Here is a 19,114-nt window from a genome sequence, read left to right as displayed (position 1 = left end):
GATAGATACTGTTTATTATTTTTGGGAAAGGCCCTTCTATTCCTATACTTTCTAGTGTTTTCAACAGGAATGAGTGTTGTATTTTGTCAAAGGCTTTTTCTGCATCTATTGACATAATCATGTGATTTTTGTTGGTTTGCTTGTTGATATGGTCAATTATGTGAATGGTTTTCCTAATATTGAACCATCCTTGCATTCCTGGTATAAATCCTACGTGATCAAATTGAATAACCCTTGTGATGACTTGCTGGAGTCTTTTTGCTAGTATCCTATTTAAGATTTTTGCATCTATGTTCACTAAGGAAATTGGTCTGTAGTTTTCTTTCTCTATTTTTGACCTGCCTGGCTTTGGAATCAGAACCATATTTGTGTCATAAAAGGAAATGGTAGACCTCCACCTTTGCTTATTATGTCAAATAGTTTGTATAATACTGGGATTAGTTGTTCTTTGAATGTCTGATAGAATTCACTTGTGAATCCATCAGGTCCTGGTGATTTTTTCTTAGGGAGTTCTTTGATGGCTTGTTCAATTTCTTTTTCTGATATGGCATTATTTAAGAATTCTATTTCTTTTTCTGTTAATTTAGGCAATTTATATTTTTGTAAATATTCATCCATATCACCTAGATTGCTGTATTTGTTGCCATATAATTGGGCAAAATACTTTTTAATGATTGCCTTAATTTCCTCTTCATTGGAGGTTAGGTCTCCCTTTTCATCTATGATACTGTTAATTTGGTTTTCTTCTTTCCTTTTTTTTATTAGATTGACCAGTACTTTGTCTCTTTTGTTTTTTGTTTGTTCTTACAAAATACCAGCTTCTAGTATTATTTATTAGTTCAATAGTTCTTTTACTTTTGATTTTATTAATTTCTCCCTTAATTTTTAGGATCTCTAATTTAGTATTTATCTGGGGATTTTTGATTTGTTCGCTTTCAAGTTTTTTGATTTGTATGTCCAATTCATTGACCTCTGCCCTCCCTAATTTGTTAATGTATGAACTCAAGGATTTAAATTTCCCCAAGTACTGCTTTGGCTGCATCCCATAGATTTTGAAAGGATGTCTCATCATTGTCATTTTCTTCAATGAAATTATTGTTTCTATGATTTCTTCTCTAAGCGATTTTGGAGAATCATATTATTTAATTTCCAATTAATTTTTGATTTGCCTCTCCATGTACCCTTACTGATTATTATTTTATTGCATTATGATCTGAAAAGGTTCCATTTATTATTTCTGCTTTTCTGCATTTCTTTGCCATGTTTTTTGTACATGGTCAATCTTTGTGAATGTACAATGTGCTGCTGAAAAGAAGGTATATTCCTTTTTGTCCCTATTTATTTTTCTCTGTATATCTATTAACTCTGATTTTTCTAAAATTTCTTTCACATCTCTTACCTCTTTCTTATTTATTTTTAATTTGATTTATCTAAATTTGATAGTGCTAAGTTCAGGTCTCCCACTAGTATAGTTTTACTATCTATTTCCTCCTTCAACTCCACTAGTTTCTTCTTTAGAAATTTGGATGTGCTACCATTTGGTGCATACAATGCTCTTCCCTCTCAGAATTGATTTCACTGAGAGTAAGGTTTAAGTATTACCTATTAGTACTCTCTCTCCTTCTTATAAGAGTATTCTTCCCCTCCACTTCCCATGTATATATTTGTGTGATAAAGATTATCCTGTTTATTTTATTTCTTCAAGTATCTCTTGATCCCATCTTTGATTTCCCCCTCCCTTTTTCTTTTTTTTTTTTTTTGCATATCATCTTGTAGCACTTATTACCCTAATCTCTTCCTGTGAATGATTCCTCTAATTACTATAATAGTGAATATAATTTTTGAGAGTTACAAATAACATGTTCCCCATATACTAACATAAATAATTTGATCTTATTGAAGCCTTTAAAAAGAAAGTTTGAATAAAAAAACCATTTCACCCCTTTCCCTCTTTATTAGTTATGTTTTCATGTTTCTCTTGATCTTTGTGTTTGGATATCAAACTTTCTACTTAGTTCTGGTCTTTTCTTTACAAATACTTGGAAATCTTCTATTTTGTTGAATGCCCATACTTTTCTCTGGAAGTATATAGTCAGTTTTGATGGATAGGTGATCCTTGTTTGAAGACCCAATTCCCTTGCCTTGTGGTCCTTTAGTGTGGAAGATGCCAGATCTTGTGTAATCCTGACTGGTGCTCCTTGATATCTGAATTGTCTCTTTTTGGCTTCTTGTAAAATTTTGTCCTTAGCTTGGAAGCTCTTGAATTTGGCAATTACATTCCTGGGAATTGTCTTTTGAGAATTTAGTGTAGAGGGTGTTCTATGAACTCTTTCAATGTTTATTTTGCCCCCTTGTTCAAGAACATCAGGGCAGTTTTCTTGGATAATTTCTTGTAGTATGATGTCAAGATTTCTGTTTATTTCTGGGTTTTCAGGTAGACCAATAATTCTCAAATTGTCTCTTCTTGTTCTGTTTTCCTGATCTGTCATCTTTTCAGTGAGATATTTTATGTTGTCTTCTATTTTGTCAGTCTTTTGACTTTGCTTTATTAATTCTTGCTGTTTTGCAAGATCATAGGCTTCCAATTGCCTAATTCTGGTCTTTAAGGACTGGTTTTCCTTTTTGGTTTGGTATATCCTGCTTTTTGTGGCTTCCAGCTGTTTCTCCAATTGGGAGTTCTTGTCACTTTTCTTGCCAGAAGGCTTCCATCTTTTTCATAAGCTCCAATTTAAATTCTTCAAGAGCTTGTGGACAGTTTCCATTTTTTGGAAGGTTTGGGGGCATTTATTTGTATTTCCTCTTCTATTTCCTCTGTAGTCTGTGTTTTTCCTCTGTAACAATTATCCAGGGTCAACCCTTTCTTCTTGTTTTTCTTGGTGTTGAGAAGTTATTGTTTCTGGGCACTATTTGCCATTACTGTAGTGGCTTTTCCTTCCCTTTCCAGTTAGAAATCTGAGTGAGATAGGCAGGCTTTTTATGTATGGAGTTAATGAGCAAGGATTTTGACTGAGGCCAGCTCTCGAGTCGCGCAGCCTCTGCTATTTGCTGCCCCTCTCTGTGCTATCTCACTGCTGGCTTGCAAAGTCTGTGCTCCTCAGACTTCTGGGGCCTCAAGTCTAGCTGCTCTCAGGGATAGGTCCTCAGTGGTCTCAGTCAGCTGCCAAGGACCCAGTGGTGCCCCTCACTCACTCCAGAGATGCCCCTCGCTCACTCACTGATTCGAGCATAAGCTGGCTCTGACTCTAGCTCCATAGGTGGGTTGGGGGAGGGTAGATCAGCTCACGTTTTGGTGGAAGCTTTTTCACCCCCTCATGGTGTGGAAATGCCCAAATCCTACATATCTTCAATGCTGTGCCCTACTGTAGAGTCCCTTCATTCATATGAATTTGGGGTTTTTTGGCTTTTTAAGGTAATCTGTATCAGTAAGTGGTGAGGAGTTGAAGAGTCCTGTGTCTAGACTGCCGTCATATTTACCCAGAAGTTGCTCCTAGCCTCACTTTCTTTAAATAAATACACCTGCATATATACCAGTACAACTTAAAGATCACTATACCTGCCTTGTTAGCACAAATTGTATAACAGTATGAGGATCAGAGATCGCAGGGTTATGTATTTCCATCTGGGATCGACTCTGAAGAGAATCAAGTCCAACTACATCATTTATTTTTTTCAAATAAGTAATTTCAATTCTTCCTTCTCTCTACCATTAAAAAAAAAAAAACCTCTAGAGAAAGAACTATTGGAATCAGATAGATGTGGATCAAAGCATACTATCTTTCACATCAGTATTTAAGGTTTTACTTGGGGGATTGGGTTTTGTATGAGTATATACTTTTACAACAATATGGAAGGGTATTTTGCATGATAATACATGTATGGCCTGTATCAAATTGCTTACCATCTCTGAGTATGGGAAGAGAAGCTAGCTAAGAAGATGATTTAGATCTTATCATTTTTTTAAAATGTATGTTGAAAAGTATTATAAGTAACTGGGAAAATAAAATATCTTTGACTTTTTAAAAAAAGGAAATAATATAATTGTGACTGTGTTCATGGCCTTCTATAGCTTCTATACCTGCTCTAGGGGTGGTAAATTGGGCAGATCACTACAATTCCAAATGTGGCGCCAACTCCTACTTTGCCATAAGATATCTAATAAAAGGGCATTTTACTCTGTGTGATCTACAAGTTATAAAAAGTCAAGTAAAACAAAGGTCAAAAATTGTCTCATTCTTCACCTCGCTATCAAAAGGGGGGTCACCGCCTTCATTTTACAGATGAGTAAACTGAGGCCAAAAAATTAATTTGTCTGAGGTCACACAAGCAGTAAGTAGTGGAGAACCAAAGAGTCGATGCTCATTCAAAGACTCTCACCTCCTACTGGATTCCTTGCAGGGGAATCTTAGCCTCATTTTAGCAGTTGAGGATGATGGATTAAGAGTTGGAAGGGCCTTCCAAGATCGCCTAGTCCTGTCTCTCCTTTCCCTTCTTCACAGATAGGAAAACTGAAGCCCAGAAGTGGCATGCCCAAGGTCCTGAAGGCACGTGACAGCAGAAGTGAGATCTAAACCCACATCTCCTAGATCCCGGAGGCTGCATACTTTGCAGCGCGCCACCAATAAATGTTTCCGGTGGACTCGCTGGTGAGAGGGGAAATGGGGAGGCAAAGAGGAATCAAAGAGAGGGTTTGAGCCGGCTGGTCCTGCTAACTAGCCCGACAAAGCCTTTGGGGAGTTGAGCCCGAGTAAAGCAACTAGCTATTAAAATCTCCACAGCAGGGAGATCAGGGGGAAAAATCTGGGCTAAAGCAATGAATGGAAAGGCAAACAGCGAGGAAGGAATGGCCACCTCTGGGAAGCCTGTGAAGTCAGAGGTCCCAGCCGGCACGGAAGTGTCTTTCTCACCCAGCCCCTCCCCCCCCCCCATGCATGTGTGTGGGGAGATCTATATATCGCCATAACTGAATGTGCGCGCGCACAAGGCGGCTCACAAACACATACAGATTGTCCCCACACCTGGCTAGATGGTGTATATGTTTATGTAAAGATTAAATGAATATAAAAGGTCCGATTGTTTTGCCTTAGCGTGTTGGTGAACTTTGATGGGACCTAGTAAAAGCCAGCATATTTATTACGGTGATGAATTGCTCCAGGGGGAGTCATTTCCCTGCCCTCTTGGCCGGAGGTACGGCGCTGGAGTGACAGAGCCGGGGAAAGAGCGACTCCACAATAGGCACTGTGAGCTCCAGAAGCCCAGGCTGGCCCCGAGCATTGTGGGTGGTACAAGCATCCGTCGAGAGCAGCACATAACTCAGCCCTTCGTGATGGATTCCTCTGGAATGTGGAAATAACAAAGGTGGGGAGGAGGGGCCAGAGCACATTAGGAGAGTGTGGTGCAACCGGCCAACGGGCTGAGGAGTTTTTGTGTCAACAGATTCTGGTCTTCCAAAGCCACACGTGCCTGGTGAATTTCCTGATCGAATCCAGGGCTTCCCTAAATGGTCCCGCCACATTTCCCAAACCAGACTCTGTAGGGCGATTGGCCGATTGGATCAATTAGAAAACAATTAGCTTTTCACCTTTCTCGTTGCCAAGGGCCAGTATGGCGGGGGTGGAGGGAGCAGCGATTTAAGAAAACATCCAAAATCTCGGCCCCTTAGTTCCTCCTAGAGCCACGTAGGTTGGAACGTTGGCTTGGGGGGACCCCTGCTAAAGTGTTTAAGCCCGCGGGCCTTTGTTTTTCACCTCAGGACAGCTTGGCCCATATTTCATTTCCTTCTTCAAGCTTACAGGGATTCTTAAACTTCTGTTATGGACAGACCTCTTTGGGGATCTGGTGAAAGCGATGGAGTCTTTCTCCGAATCATATTTGTAAATGAATAAAATAAAATGCCCAGGATTACCGAGGAAACCAATAACCTTGAAATACAGTCCTCGCGACCTTAAAAACCCAAGCACATACGAGTTCATGGACCCCAGAACTCCTGAGATTTTAAGTCAATCTTCTCACTTTACAAATGAAGAAACTGAGTCACGGAGCAGCGAGATGGTTGGCCTGAGATCACAGGTAGGGTTTAAACCGAAACCCAAAGCCACTCAAATCTAGAGGATGCCCTTTAGATTTCCACTTATTTGACGGGCTCCTTACTACAGTTCTAGGTATGCTGGTATGTTTCTACACCACCTCAGAATCTAAGCAGCCAAAGGCACACCAAGGTAAGTCATTAACAATCTCATTGTTTTGAGCCACCGGGAGTAAGATGGTGTGGCAGTGCCTGGGATGGAAGGGCTCTAATACATATACAGGATAGGTGGGTAGATGGCACATAGAATCAGCAAGACTCATCTTCCTGAGTTTGGCCTCAGACTCTAATTAGCTCTGGGACCCTGGGCAAGGCGCTTAACCCTGTTTGACTCAATTTCCCCATCTGTAAAAATGAGCTGGAGAAAGAAATGGCAAACCACTCCAGGACTTTGCCAAAAAAATGCTAAATGGACGTGAAGAATCAGACATGACTTAAAATGCCTGAACAATAGATATCCACCTGCTGCTGTTTTGGCCAAAATAAACAAATAGTCAGTCAGTGCTTATGTGCTGACTCTTCTCTTTAATGAGAAAATGACTTCCAACGAAGATTAGTATTGGATGTGACTAGAGCTCAAACCTACAGTTCTTGTACTTTTCCAAACCCATCTGTCTCAAAGTGGCCCACTTGGATTGTTTCCATATTGTCATCAACTGCTCCCCTCGTCTACACTTCCCCTCTTCCAGTCTGGTTTGCCTGCTTCTTCATCTCCAACGACATGGCTTCTTCTGCTGCTGTACCACAACCCCAAAAGCCCAGGCTCCCCCAGGCTTCCAAAGAAAGCCAATCTGATGAAACTCATTCATTGTACTTGGGTACAAATGGGAAAGAGTGACACTGATCCTTGGGATCAATGCAGATTTATATGCATGACAAAAAGGCATCTTTGGGAAATAAGACACAATTATTTGGCCTTTCTCCGGTATTATCTTGTAGAGATTTTTGGTTTGCTTTGCTTTTGGTCTAGATGTGCAATTTCATTGCTAGAGGGAACTCCTTTTGAGGAAATCCCACTAGCAAGAAAATCAGCAAGTGTTTTCCATTTTCTAGTTTTGGAGAGACACTGTAAGCAACTGAGAGTTTAAGTGTCTTTTCTGTAGTCATTCAGCCAATATGTGTCAGAGGCAGGACTTGGAATAAGGATGTACCTGATTCTCAGACTCCCTCTCTATCTATCATATTGTGTTGACTTGGGACAAAATAAACTAATAAAAATTAATAAGCCAAATACAAAATTACTATAATCTTTTTTTTTAACCCTTACCTTCCATCTTGGCGTCAATACTGTGTATTGGCTCCCAGACAGAAGAGTGGTAAGGGCTAGACAATTGGGGGTCAAGTGACTTGCCCAGGGTCACACAGCTAGGAAGTATCTGAGACCAGATTTGAACCTAGGACCTCCCCTTTCTAGGCCTGGCTCTCAAGCCACTGAGTTACTCAGCTGCTCCCACTATAATCTTTGACTACCATTTGTCTATCAACTATTATCTGTCTGTTTGGTTCTGCTGATCTAGTTTTCCATTTTTCAGCCAGTATCAGATAGTTTTGATAATTACTGCTTTATAATAGAGTTTAAAATTTGTCAGTTGGACCTTCTTCCTTTATGTTTTTAAAAATTAATTTCTTTAAAAGTTAAAATCTAAGCTTTTGAGGTTGAGAATTTACTATTTGATAAAAATTGTTGTGAAAACTGGAAAGCAGTCTAGCAGAAACTAGATATAGACCAATATCTAATACCAAGATAAAATAAAAATGAATATATGACCTAGACATAAATGGATATATATCATAACAAATTATTAGAAAAACAGGGAACTTATTTCTCAATCATATTTACGGATAGAAGAATTTATGAATAAACAAGAAATAGAAAGCATTTGAGACATAAAATGGATCATTTTGATTACATTAAATTAAAAAAGGATTGTACAAATAAGACGAATGTAGCCAAGATTAGAAAGAAAGCAGAAAATAGAAAATTGGGGGGGGGGGAATTTTATACATATTTTCTTGAAAAAACATTTTATATCTAAAATTTTTAGATAATTTTGTCAAATACATAAGGCTATGAGCCATTCCCAAATTGATAAATGGTCAAAAGATATGAAAGGATAGTTTTTGGATGAAGAAATCAAAGCTATATATAATCATATGAAAAATGCTCTAAATCATTATTGATTAGAGAAATGCAAATCAAAACAACTCCGAGATATCTCATACCTATCAGATTGGCTAAAATGATAAAAGGAAACATAGATAGACCTACATGAAATTATGAAGAGTGAAATGAACATAACCGAGAGAACATTAAATACAACAGAAATACTGTTTGATAAATAACCTGCTCCAGAGAAAGAACTGATAAACAGAAATAAGTAAGACATAGTTTTCTGCAAACATTTCTCTTTTTACCAAATGAGGCTTTCTCTTGTGTGGAAGGAAGGCAGGGAGATAGCTGGAAATTTTTAAGTAACAAAAAAAATGTTTTTAATAAACTAGTGTGAATAATATTGATTTCAAAGCTGTTTTAAAACGGCATAATCTAAGTTTACAGATATCCATAGACCTATTCTGCTCGCCTATGCATTATACATCTCTAGCTCTTGAGCCCCGTTCTGTGTGGGCTCAAGACATATTATGATTGAATAAGTCCACACCAACCATACTTCTTGGACTAAAGGAAGAAATGGCACAGTAAGACGATCCTCTTCCCAAGAACCATAAAGAGCGTGAGATTTTCCCAAACCTCCTTTTGATACTGAGTGGCGTGAATAACCATCATCTCTTCCACAGTTCCTCAGAAGACTTCTCATTCTATAAGATGCATCTCTCTCGCCTTGAAACATTCCTTCAGCGTTGTGGTCCTCTCTTCTAATTGGTGAGTTCCTTCTAGAACATGCGTTTTGAGGCCATGTCCAGGCCAGCCATGCTTGCTTCGTCACTATTCTTCTGGTGCCACTCTTGAATCATATTTGTGTTTATATACATGTGTGTGCATGTATGTATGTATCTATACATGTATGTAAATAATCATGTGTATTGCAATATAATGCAGCTCTTTAGGAAGCTATATTCTTAAGAATACTATAGGAGCATGATTTGGGGGGGGTAAATAGCTTACATGAGAGTTAAGATTTTGTATTATGTATTTTTTATTTATATTATGAAATTTTATGTATAATAATATTTATTTATATTATGCAATACTAAATCTGGTTTTGTATTATGGCTCTGCCATTCATTTATGTTGTTGTATAGATGAGGAAACTGAGGCACGCAGGGATAAGTGATTTCTCACTGTCACACAACTACTAAGTGAATGAGACCTGATTTCTGAACACAGGAAGATGAGTCTTCCTGACTCCAGGCCTGGCACTGTATCCACCCCACTGCCCTTTGCTCAAAAGCTAAAAACCTGGATTCCAATCCTGTCTCTGGCACTGTGTGTGATCTGGCAGATCACCTATCCACTCTGATCCCCCATTTTCTCATCTGTAAAATGAAGAGATCAAACTAGATGATCTCTAATATCCCTTCCAGTTCTAAACTTCTTTAAATTTGGACAAATTAGCCTCTCTGATCCTGTTTCTTCAGCTATTAAATGATAATAGTAATTCTTGCACTCGCTACCTCATAGTCTTATTATAAAGAAAATACTTTTCAGACCATAAAGTACTCTCAAATGCCAGTTGTTGTTATCATTATGATTGTAAGTAGTTGTAGCAGCAGTAGCAGCAATAGTAGTGGTAATAAGGAGCAGTGAGGTGGCTTAGTAGCTAGAGAGCCAGTCTTGGTGACAGGAGGTCCTGGACTCAGTTTGACCTCAGATACTCCCTAGCTGTGTGAGCCTGGGTAAGTCACTTAACCCCAATTGCCCATCCTATATCACTTTTCTTCCTTGGAACTGATAGTACCTATTCTAAGATGGAAAGCAAAGCGTTCAAAAAATAGTAGAGGCAGCAGAAGGTCGGCATGGTGGGGTGGACTTGGAATGAGAAATCCTAGGTTCATGTCCTGTCACTGTGACTTAATAATCATGGGACCACTTGATCTCTCTGCTGCCATTTCCTCACCTATAAAATAGGAATAATCATCCTTATACTAACTACCTTACCATGTTGAGGGATCAAATCAAATCACACACACAAAGCACTTTTAACCATAAAAGGCTATAAAAATATTAGTGGCAGAGGATAAACAAAAGGGTCTCTTAAGACTAGTCTCTCAGAGAAAATTTACATTGTGTTGCACACTGAATCCACCAGACAGCACTTCCTAATCCCTTCCTAGTGGGACAGATTGTCCTTGCTGCAGAATATCCAGCTCTATTTTATTTTTTCAAGTTGTAAAAGGCTTTTTCCCATTCAAATTTTTTCAAATTTAGCAAGTCATCTAAAATGGACACTTTTATATATACGTCTAACCAAGAAGATTTTACTTGAAACTGGGGAACTCTGCTATGAACCCCTATTTTTCTTTTTAAATATTTTTAGGTACAAGTCTTTTTTTTTTTTTTTGCAACTCTTTCCTAGTGCCCTCCTTTCTCCCCATTCCCCACTCCCAAATTAGGAAAAAACAAAAACAAAACCTTTGTAATGTTTCTACATATAGTCAAGAAAAACAAATATCCACATTGGCTGTTTCCAAAAACATATATCTTGTTCTGCACCCTGAGTCCTTCACTACTCTGGCAGTGAGTAGGTGATGAGAATTCTTTACCTTTGATTGGTCCTCTGGAAGAACCAGGGTTGGCCATTGCAATGATCAGAATTCTTAACTCCTCTCAAATTTCAAATTGTCCTACAACATTATTGTGCTTGTATAATTTATTTTAATTCTATTCACTTCACTCTGCATCAGTTAATAAAAGACTTTCCAGGCTGTTCTGAAACCATTTCTTTTGTCCGTTCTTGTGTGTGGCACAATAATATTCCATTGCATTTACATTACCTTCCCCAATTAAAGGGCATATCTTAATTTCTAATTCTTTGCCACCGTCTAAATAGATTTATACATACAAGAACTTTTCCTCCTTGACCTCTTGGGGACATAGTAATGCGATTACTGAACCAAAGAGTATATATAGTTTAGTGAATCTGGGAGCAAATTGACTTCCAGAATCCCCTGTCTAATTTAAACTAGGGAAGAAGAGGAGTGGGACTAAATCCTGGTCCCAGTTCTAAAAATCATAAGTCTGTATTCCATTTTGAAGATTAGCATCTAAAGCATGGATTTAGGGCTTAAAAACTCAACTCTGCTGAATTTATTTTTTAAAATTCACTTTTTATAAGACTCTTCCTTCACACCTCATTCCTACTCTCTCAAATCCAACCTATGCACACAGATGCCTTCCACTTTTTTAACACTGACAATTGGGGATTTGTAGTCTTGGCAATTGTAATCCTGCAGATGGAAATAGTCAGACTCACAGATCTTCCAAGTATGTCTGGTAACCTGAGACAATGTTACATTAAGGAAGACATTCCCAACTATGGCTTTATATCATTCACAAAGAGTCTCTCCAGTCACCTCAAAACAAAATTTATTTGAATTATCTTCACGTTTTTAAGGTAAAGGTGTGCCATATAGTGCTTCGAGGAGGAATCTTTGTCTTCTTGACCTTTCAAAAACAGAAGAAGGTGTACGTGCATATGAGTCATCTCTCTGTTTCCCATTGAAATGTCATCCTTACTAGCTGACACCTTATTAGAGCTGCCTTGTGAGCTCCTCCCATTCTTGGTAACATCCTGGTTGTCTACTAATACCTTCTAGATGTTTGAATGGACAGGAGGCAGTAGAATAATTCCTCCTTCCCTCACCTAGCTGCCAGTACAAGAATGTTCCCCAATTGGTCAAAGTCTTAGGGGGGCAACTTCCCATTGTTGAATGGAGTGAACCAATCTTGACTTAGAAATGTGGTCTCTGATGATCTTTGTCAAGTGGCCTGAGGAAAGCAGGTGTCCAGGCATTTGGTGAAGATCAAACTCTACTGGTCACAAATTGACTTCCAGCTGGCAAAATTTTCAATTTCGATAGACATAGATGGACCTGAGGGGCTCAACTGATTTAGAATATGTGACCTGATTTGGCTAGAAGTAATAGACAGGGCTTTGGAAATTTAGCCCTTGATTTTATGTTCTGTCTCTCTCTCTCTGTCTGTCTCTCTCTGTCTGTCTCTCTCTCTCTGTCTCTCTGTCTCTCTGTCTCTCTCTCTCTCTCTCTCTCTCTGTCTCTCTCTGTCTCTCTCTGTCTCTCTCTCTCTCTCTCTGTCTCTCTGTCTCTCTGTCTCTCTCTCTGTCTCTCTCTCTCTCTCTGTCTCTCTCTCTGTCTCTCTGTCTCTGTCTCTGTCTCTGTCTCTGTCTCTCTCTCTCTCTCTCTCTCTCTCTCTCTCTCTCTCTCTCTCTCTCTCTCTCTGTCAGCTGCCAAGAAAGTAGGAGCATTTCTTCCCTCTCCTTTTTTGTTTATGTATGAAAATGACAGTCCTTGGCAGGGTTGTAGGGCTTTAGTCAATCAACAAGAATGTAGGGAACTCCTATTATATGTCAGGGATTATAGTAGCCACTGAGAAGACAAACGTGAAACATTCCCTGTACTCCAGTTTTGTTATGAGGGAAATACTTTGAAAAGCACTTTGTAAATATGAATTGTTCTTACTATTCACAGATCTGAAACTAGGGTTGAGCAGCCAAGGCTTTGTCCCAGTCTTTGAATTCTAGGGGGAGCTGTGCTTCCTGATCTTGTTGGGAGAACATCATCTCCAAGTATGGTGTCTTTTGGTTCTCTAATAGCCTGTACTCTGACAAAAATGAGGAAGAAGGTGAATTTGGGAGAGGATGAAGACATGCTATTGTGCTTGTCTCAATTTAGTATCTCTACTGGTCTCATAGTTAGCTATTCTCTTAACATTTGGCTTTAGTTTTTGGTTATCTGCTAATCCTCTGCTCCTACCCAATAAGCCTCTCCCTTTAAAGGGGAGACCAAAGCCCTGACCAAACCCCTAGTCAAGAAGAGCTCATAAAAGCAAGAAGAATGTTTCTAGTGTGAGAAACTGGTTACTACAACAGAGAGACTTGCAAGCAGATGTAAGGAATGGAAGCTTGAAGGACTGTCAATCAAGAGAAGGGAAGATTCCAGAGAAGAATTCGGTCAGGGAGACAGTTAAAAAAGCCAACTTATGGGGGCAGCTGGGTGGCTCAGTGGATTGAGAGCCAGGCCTAGAGATGGGAGGTCCTAGGTTCAAATCTGGCCTCAGAAACTTTCCAGCTGTGTGACCCTGGGCAAGTCACTTGACCCCTATTGCCTAGCCCTTACCACTCTTCTGCCTTGGAGCCAATACACAGTATTGACTCCAAGATGGAAGGTAAGGGGTTAAAAAAAAAAAGCCAACTTATGAAATGTCACTCCTGCTCTCATGAATTGTGAGAGAGGAGCCAGCAGACCACTACTCTGAATTCCTGACTAATAACTTAACATTGGAAAGGATTGGGACATAGCTCCGAAATTCCTTTCAAGTTATTGACAATATCCCCTCAAAGACAAATCTACTTTACTTCCTTATGTTGAACTTTACAGTAGATTAGGGAAACCAGAAATTCCCTTTACCCTATTCCAGCTCCCTAACTTTCTTCCTTTAAAATAAGTCCCCTTTTGACAGCATTATATTGTGAAATTAATCTATTGAAAGTGACTGTTAACTTACCATTTCTGAAGAGCTGTTAAGATCAACAGAAATAGACAGGAAGTGGGTGGTGGGAAGAGTGAGAATCTCAGTTTCTCCTCTAACCTTATTTCTTAGTGTAATCATTCCAGCACTTCCCTTTACCTTAATTATTCTAGTGAAGGAACCTCTATTACACTAGGCTAAGAGTAAGCCAATTCTTTTAATGCTTCTTGTCTAGTGCTGATTTGACATCTATGTTGGCATACAACTATCTAACTTAGTGTCCTAAAATTTAACTCCTATTCTGAATCAATGCCCCCAAAACCAATTCTGAAAACTCCATTCAAAAATCCCTTCTGGTGATTTCTGTGGCAAGTAGGGTACCAATTTGAGCCTCACTTCCAAGATCCTTTCTGATTGGCATGCACGCAAATTAACTGAAAGGTTAAATAAAGACAACTATTGCTCTCCATCTCCTGGTTCCAATTTTTATCTTTCTTATTCAATAAAAGATCCAATTTCCCTGTATTTTGAGCAATTTGTCATCTTGTTTCCCTACTCATAAGTCTCCTGTAACTAGTATGCCCTTAATAAGTGTTTGTTGAATTGCATTATATTATTAGGAAGCCTTCATGACCACTCAGTACAACACAGGAGCAAAGCAGAAAATCATAAAGCTACTCTGATATCATTTAGGATGGGCAGGGATGGTGGGAGAGGAGGGGGGAAGAGTTTCTGCATTTTTTGACCCTTTCCTTAATCCACACCATCTTTTTTTAACCTTTACTTGGACAAGGTTTATGCTAATCTACTCTCTAACCAAGGGAAGTTTCAGGGATCTGCAAATTGTCTTATTTTATTTAAAAGCCAATCAGCTAGTCTGCATTTCATGATGAATGAATAATTAGATTCCTACAGCTAATACATATATAAGAATTTCATCATTGGAAATTTTCTGTATCAACAGTTCTCAAATCATAGTCCAAGGACCCATGGAGATCCTTAAGACCCTTTCCAGGTGTCATGAGTCAAAATTATATTTTACATAAACCTAAGATATTTTAATTTCTAATATGTCAAATATTGATAGCCGTAATCTACATAAACAAAAGCTCTTGAGGGGACTTCTCAATAATAATAAGAGTATAAAGAGGTCTTGAAATCAAATGGTTTGGTAGTTATTGCCTTCTATTACTCTTTCACCTCCCCCCAAAAAACTATCTATATCATAAATTAAACCATTAAAATTAAATGCATTACTATAAATGTAATCCATTAAATACAAATTATAAATCAGCCTAAGTTTATAATTATAATAATGATAGCTAACACTTATATAGCACTTACTTTGTGCCAAGCACTGTGCTAATACTTTTACGATATGACTTCATTTGATCCTCACAACAACTCTGGGAGGCAGGTGCTAAAATTATTCTAATTTTATGAATAAGAAAACAGAAGCAAACAGAGGTTAAATGATTTATTTACAGTTACCCAGCTAACAAGTGTTTAAGGCCAGATTTGAACTCAGGTCTTCCTGGCTCCAAGACAGGTGGTATTCTTTCTGCTGGGCTACCTTGATGCCTCAGTTATCAACCTAATTGAGAGTTACTATTATAGCATTCATGAGGTCTCGAGAACCAGCGTCCTGTATTCATTAACATTATCCCTCCACTGGTTGCCTGAGTCAGTACACTTCCCTTGAAGCCTTCCCATTCGGATTTCAGTCCAAAGACCCCGGTTATGTTTGTGTGTTCTAAGAACAGAGACTCTCCTATACTGATGAATCCCAGTATATACTGGGAGGAATCAGTTAGTTGGCACAATCTTATTAAATACTTACCATGTGCCAGGCACAGAGCTAAGTACTGGGGATGCAAGAAAAGCAGAAACATCCTGTCTCTGTCTTCCAAGAGCCCACATTCCAACGAGGGTGGGAGAATGAGATATCACATGCAAAAATATATACAAAGAAGATAAATCTAGTGAAAATGGAAGGTCATCAAGTGGTGAAAAGGGGGGATGACTCACTAAAAATGGCCTCCTGGTATATTGAATTGGCAAAAGACTATTGCCCTGAAGCTAGCTGACCAAAGTAGTGGGAGTAATTAGCCCAACCTCTGTAACACCTTCCTTTACAGGTTTTTGTGAAGATCAGATATATATCGATATATATAGATATATATAATGCAGGAAAACATCTTGCAAATCTTAAAATGCTTTATAAATGTTTAAGAATATCATTTAGCTATTATATACATGTGCAGGGTATTCCAAAAGTCTTGGGGTAATTTTAAGCTTTTAAAGCAAGGCAGTTAGATGGTTCAGTGGATAACTGGGTTTAAAGTCAGGAAAACCTTAGATCCTATCTGACTTCAAGAGGTAAGCTGTATGACCTGTTATAATTAAAATTAATATATCTACCAGTTATTATTTTTCAGAAACTTTACTAATAGAAAAGGTAGGCAAGCATGGAGTTAAATCTCTTTCTTACTCTAAGTTCTCAGACCATATGTCTCTATTCTACCAGCATCTTTACTCTCCCTCACCTGTCTCTCCAGCCCAGTGTTCATGCAAAAAGGCCCAGGTATGCTCCACTCACTTCCTTATATTCACATGCAGGACATTCACAGACATTCATGGACATAACTCTAGTATGTAAAGAATGGTGGCGAATAGGTCAGCAACCCTAGAGGGGGAGGAGATGAACTTCCCTCAACATAAAACCCCCTGTGACCCTTTGGGAGACCAGTCTCCCCAATGGATCATTTAAACATAACTATCTTATATCTCTAAATATCTTCTAGCTAAAGGCACATACAATATTGCACTTCCTAAGAGGAAGTTACAATAGTTAGAGATAAGAGGGAAATATAAGAGGAAAAAAACAAAAACTGATTGATAGACACATTGACAAAATGCCAATTGGGGGCAGTCCCCTTTGGCATAAGAGTTTACATTCAGAATAAGTATGTTAAACCTCCTTCAGTTCAATCAATGGCACCCAAAAGTTCATTCTGGATCTTTTGAGGCAGTGTGTGGCTTCTTCAGGCATGTTTACAGCACCTTCTCCAAAAGGATCTCCTTTCTTGATTTGGGATGTTGGCAAGTTTCTTTTCCTGAAATTTCTCCAAAAATTTTTTTCAGTCTTGGATTTTAAGATATTTACACCCCCCCACCCCAAGAATGGTGTTGACCAACACCAGAATCACACCGGGATACATGACTGAGTTATGAGGTATATGAAACAATTGTCAAAAGAAAAACAACCCCCCCCAAAAAAAATCCCGAATAAAAGAGCAAAATTTAATTTTTGTATAAAAATAATAAGTACAGAAATGATAAAAAATAAAAATCTTACATGTATAAAATTCTGAGTAAAAAATAAGCCTGTAACAGGTTCTTGAATCAGTATCAAGAACCAATTAAAGTGACATGTCCCACAAGCCTGTAGGACAATAGGAGCAAAACAGCACTTTACCCATTTGCAGCCAGGATTACAGAAAATTGCCAAACTATAAGAGAGAAGGGATTAGGTTTTAGCAGCAAATGGGAAAAATCATTCCCTGGTCTGATTTAACCTTCACTGTCAGGGATAGGGGGAGCTAGGATGATAGCCAAACTGAGGTACTTGACAGAATATTGCACAAGGAGTGTGGTACAAGGAGTCCTATATCTTAACATATGTTAAACACCACAATCTCTATTTTCACACTAGGTTCAAGTCCTTTCATATTGGAATAGAAGTTCAACAATTCTCCCTAGATTGGTTTGGTCCTTTTTTCACCTCATGCTACTTGGCACTGTATATTGGCTCTTTTGTTCCCTTCACCTGGAGTCAGACACAATCATTAAGCAAAGTCCCATAACATTTATCAATTTATAGCAAGTTTCCATAGTCTAAAGCTTTTGGGGTGTGCATAGTTTCTAGAGCTAATAGATACTGTAAACTTATACTGTAAACTTTATCCTTCAAGTCAAAAACATTAATACTGATTTCATGTACTGCAAGTACTATCAAAGATAGGAAAAAAGAAAGAAAAAATCAAATATTCTATTGTGAATATAAGGAGAAAAAATAATTTAAAAAAACATATGTTCATAGTCCACATTCCATGTGACAATGTGTTAGTCAAGCAGGGGCACAACACAGAGATTTATATGCCTCTTAATTTGACCAAGATCCATAGTGTGAGTGTACATGATTTTTTCACCAGGTAAAAACCTTTTAAAAATAGTAGTATACCAACTGATACCGATTCTAAGAAGTACCAAAATCCCCCAAATTATAAGAGCCCATTTTAGGATAACTGCAAACAAACCCATTCCTTGCAGTCATGAGAGGCTTGTAGTAAGCAAAAAAAAAAAAGATTGCAAAATGATTCTGCAAAATGAACTGCATTTGATTGACAGGGACATGTGACAGAGAATCACATGGGAGCCTGGGTCAAGATTCTAAGGTCCCAACTGAAAAAAAAAACCAGACTTCTGGGGGAAGTTGGGAGGTAGCTGGGATTTCCACCTTTCTACAAGATTTCTGGCCCTTTTGTGAGATACCAGCTTGAGAGGAGAAAAACTGCTTTTAGTGGCTGCTGGCAGCTGTACAGAAGACCAAAGAAGAACCATCCCTTCTCTGTTGGACCTACTTTGGACATTACCTCTGGAATCTTGGCTCATTTACTGGACTCAGTTGTGAGGTTCTGTTTGGGGGGAAATTAACTTATTTAGCCTAGATAAGTTAGCCATTAGGATTGTATTAAGAGAATTTAGGTTTAGGGATAAGGTTAAGAACTTTTATTCTCCTGTGTTACTCTCCTTCCTCTCCCTTTCCTCATCAATAAACTTAAAATATTTAGATGTTTCCCTCTTGTCTCTTTCCCTTAAACAATCTCATAATAACAAGTTCAACCAGCCATCATTTGGATTCACATGAGTCTCTATAGCTACTTGCTGTGGGTCATTAAAAAGCTTTTGAAGCTAATGGATGTTTGTCACAAGTTCTCCAGACCTATTTACATAAGGACAACAAGACTGATTAATAAATGCACAAGCACCTCCCAATGTGGCAGTGAGCATGTCAAGAACTAGTTAATTTTGTAAGACTGTTTTTGCTAAGGAGTCAATCTCCTCCTGTAGGTAAGAGATGACTTTAGTGGTTTGGGAGATGGCTTGAGCTGTGTCTTGAGTCTATCTTTCAACCTCAGCTGAGATATTCCTAACAGAGTTTATTACTGCCATCATTTCAAAATTTGGCAGGAGAGCCCAGAAAAATCTCTGTCCTTCTAATGAAGAGGCTGCTGAATTTGGTTTTGACCTTTTGGGTCTAGAATGCCATCCAGAACCTAGAATTCTGGCTGTTGATTTGTCTA

The 19,114-nt window shown here is 38.5% G+C and overlaps 1 protein-coding gene across 3 annotated transcripts in view; it reads left to right on the top strand.

The window, feature by feature from the left end:
• The first annotated feature begins 4,419 nt into the window (after positions 1-4,419).
• Positions 4,420-19,114, top strand: part of SCRG1 (stimulator of chondrogenesis 1) — a 105,792-nt gene continuing 91,097 nt past the window's right edge. Inside the window, exons 1-3 of one of the 3 annotated variants that reach the window (XM_056802917.1) lie at positions 4,695-6,066; positions 6,153-6,215; positions 8,879-8,963. The gene's annotated coding sequence lies outside the window, so the exon portion shown is untranslated. Of the gene's footprint in view, positions 4,644-4,694; positions 6,067-6,152; positions 6,216-8,878; positions 8,964-19,114 lie in introns of those variants that run through there. The other 2 variants (XM_056802920.1, XM_056802918.1) reach the window with 2 other exon arrangements.

Source organism: Monodelphis domestica, chromosome 6 (genome assembly GCF_027887165.1).
Source record: "Monodelphis domestica isolate mMonDom1 chromosome 6, mMonDom1.pri, whole genome shotgun sequence".
NCBI lineage: Eukaryota > Metazoa > Chordata > Mammalia > Didelphimorphia > Didelphidae > Monodelphis > Monodelphis domestica.
Note: the sequence above shows the minus strand (reverse complement) of the source record. Positions and strands in the feature narration are given on the sequence as shown.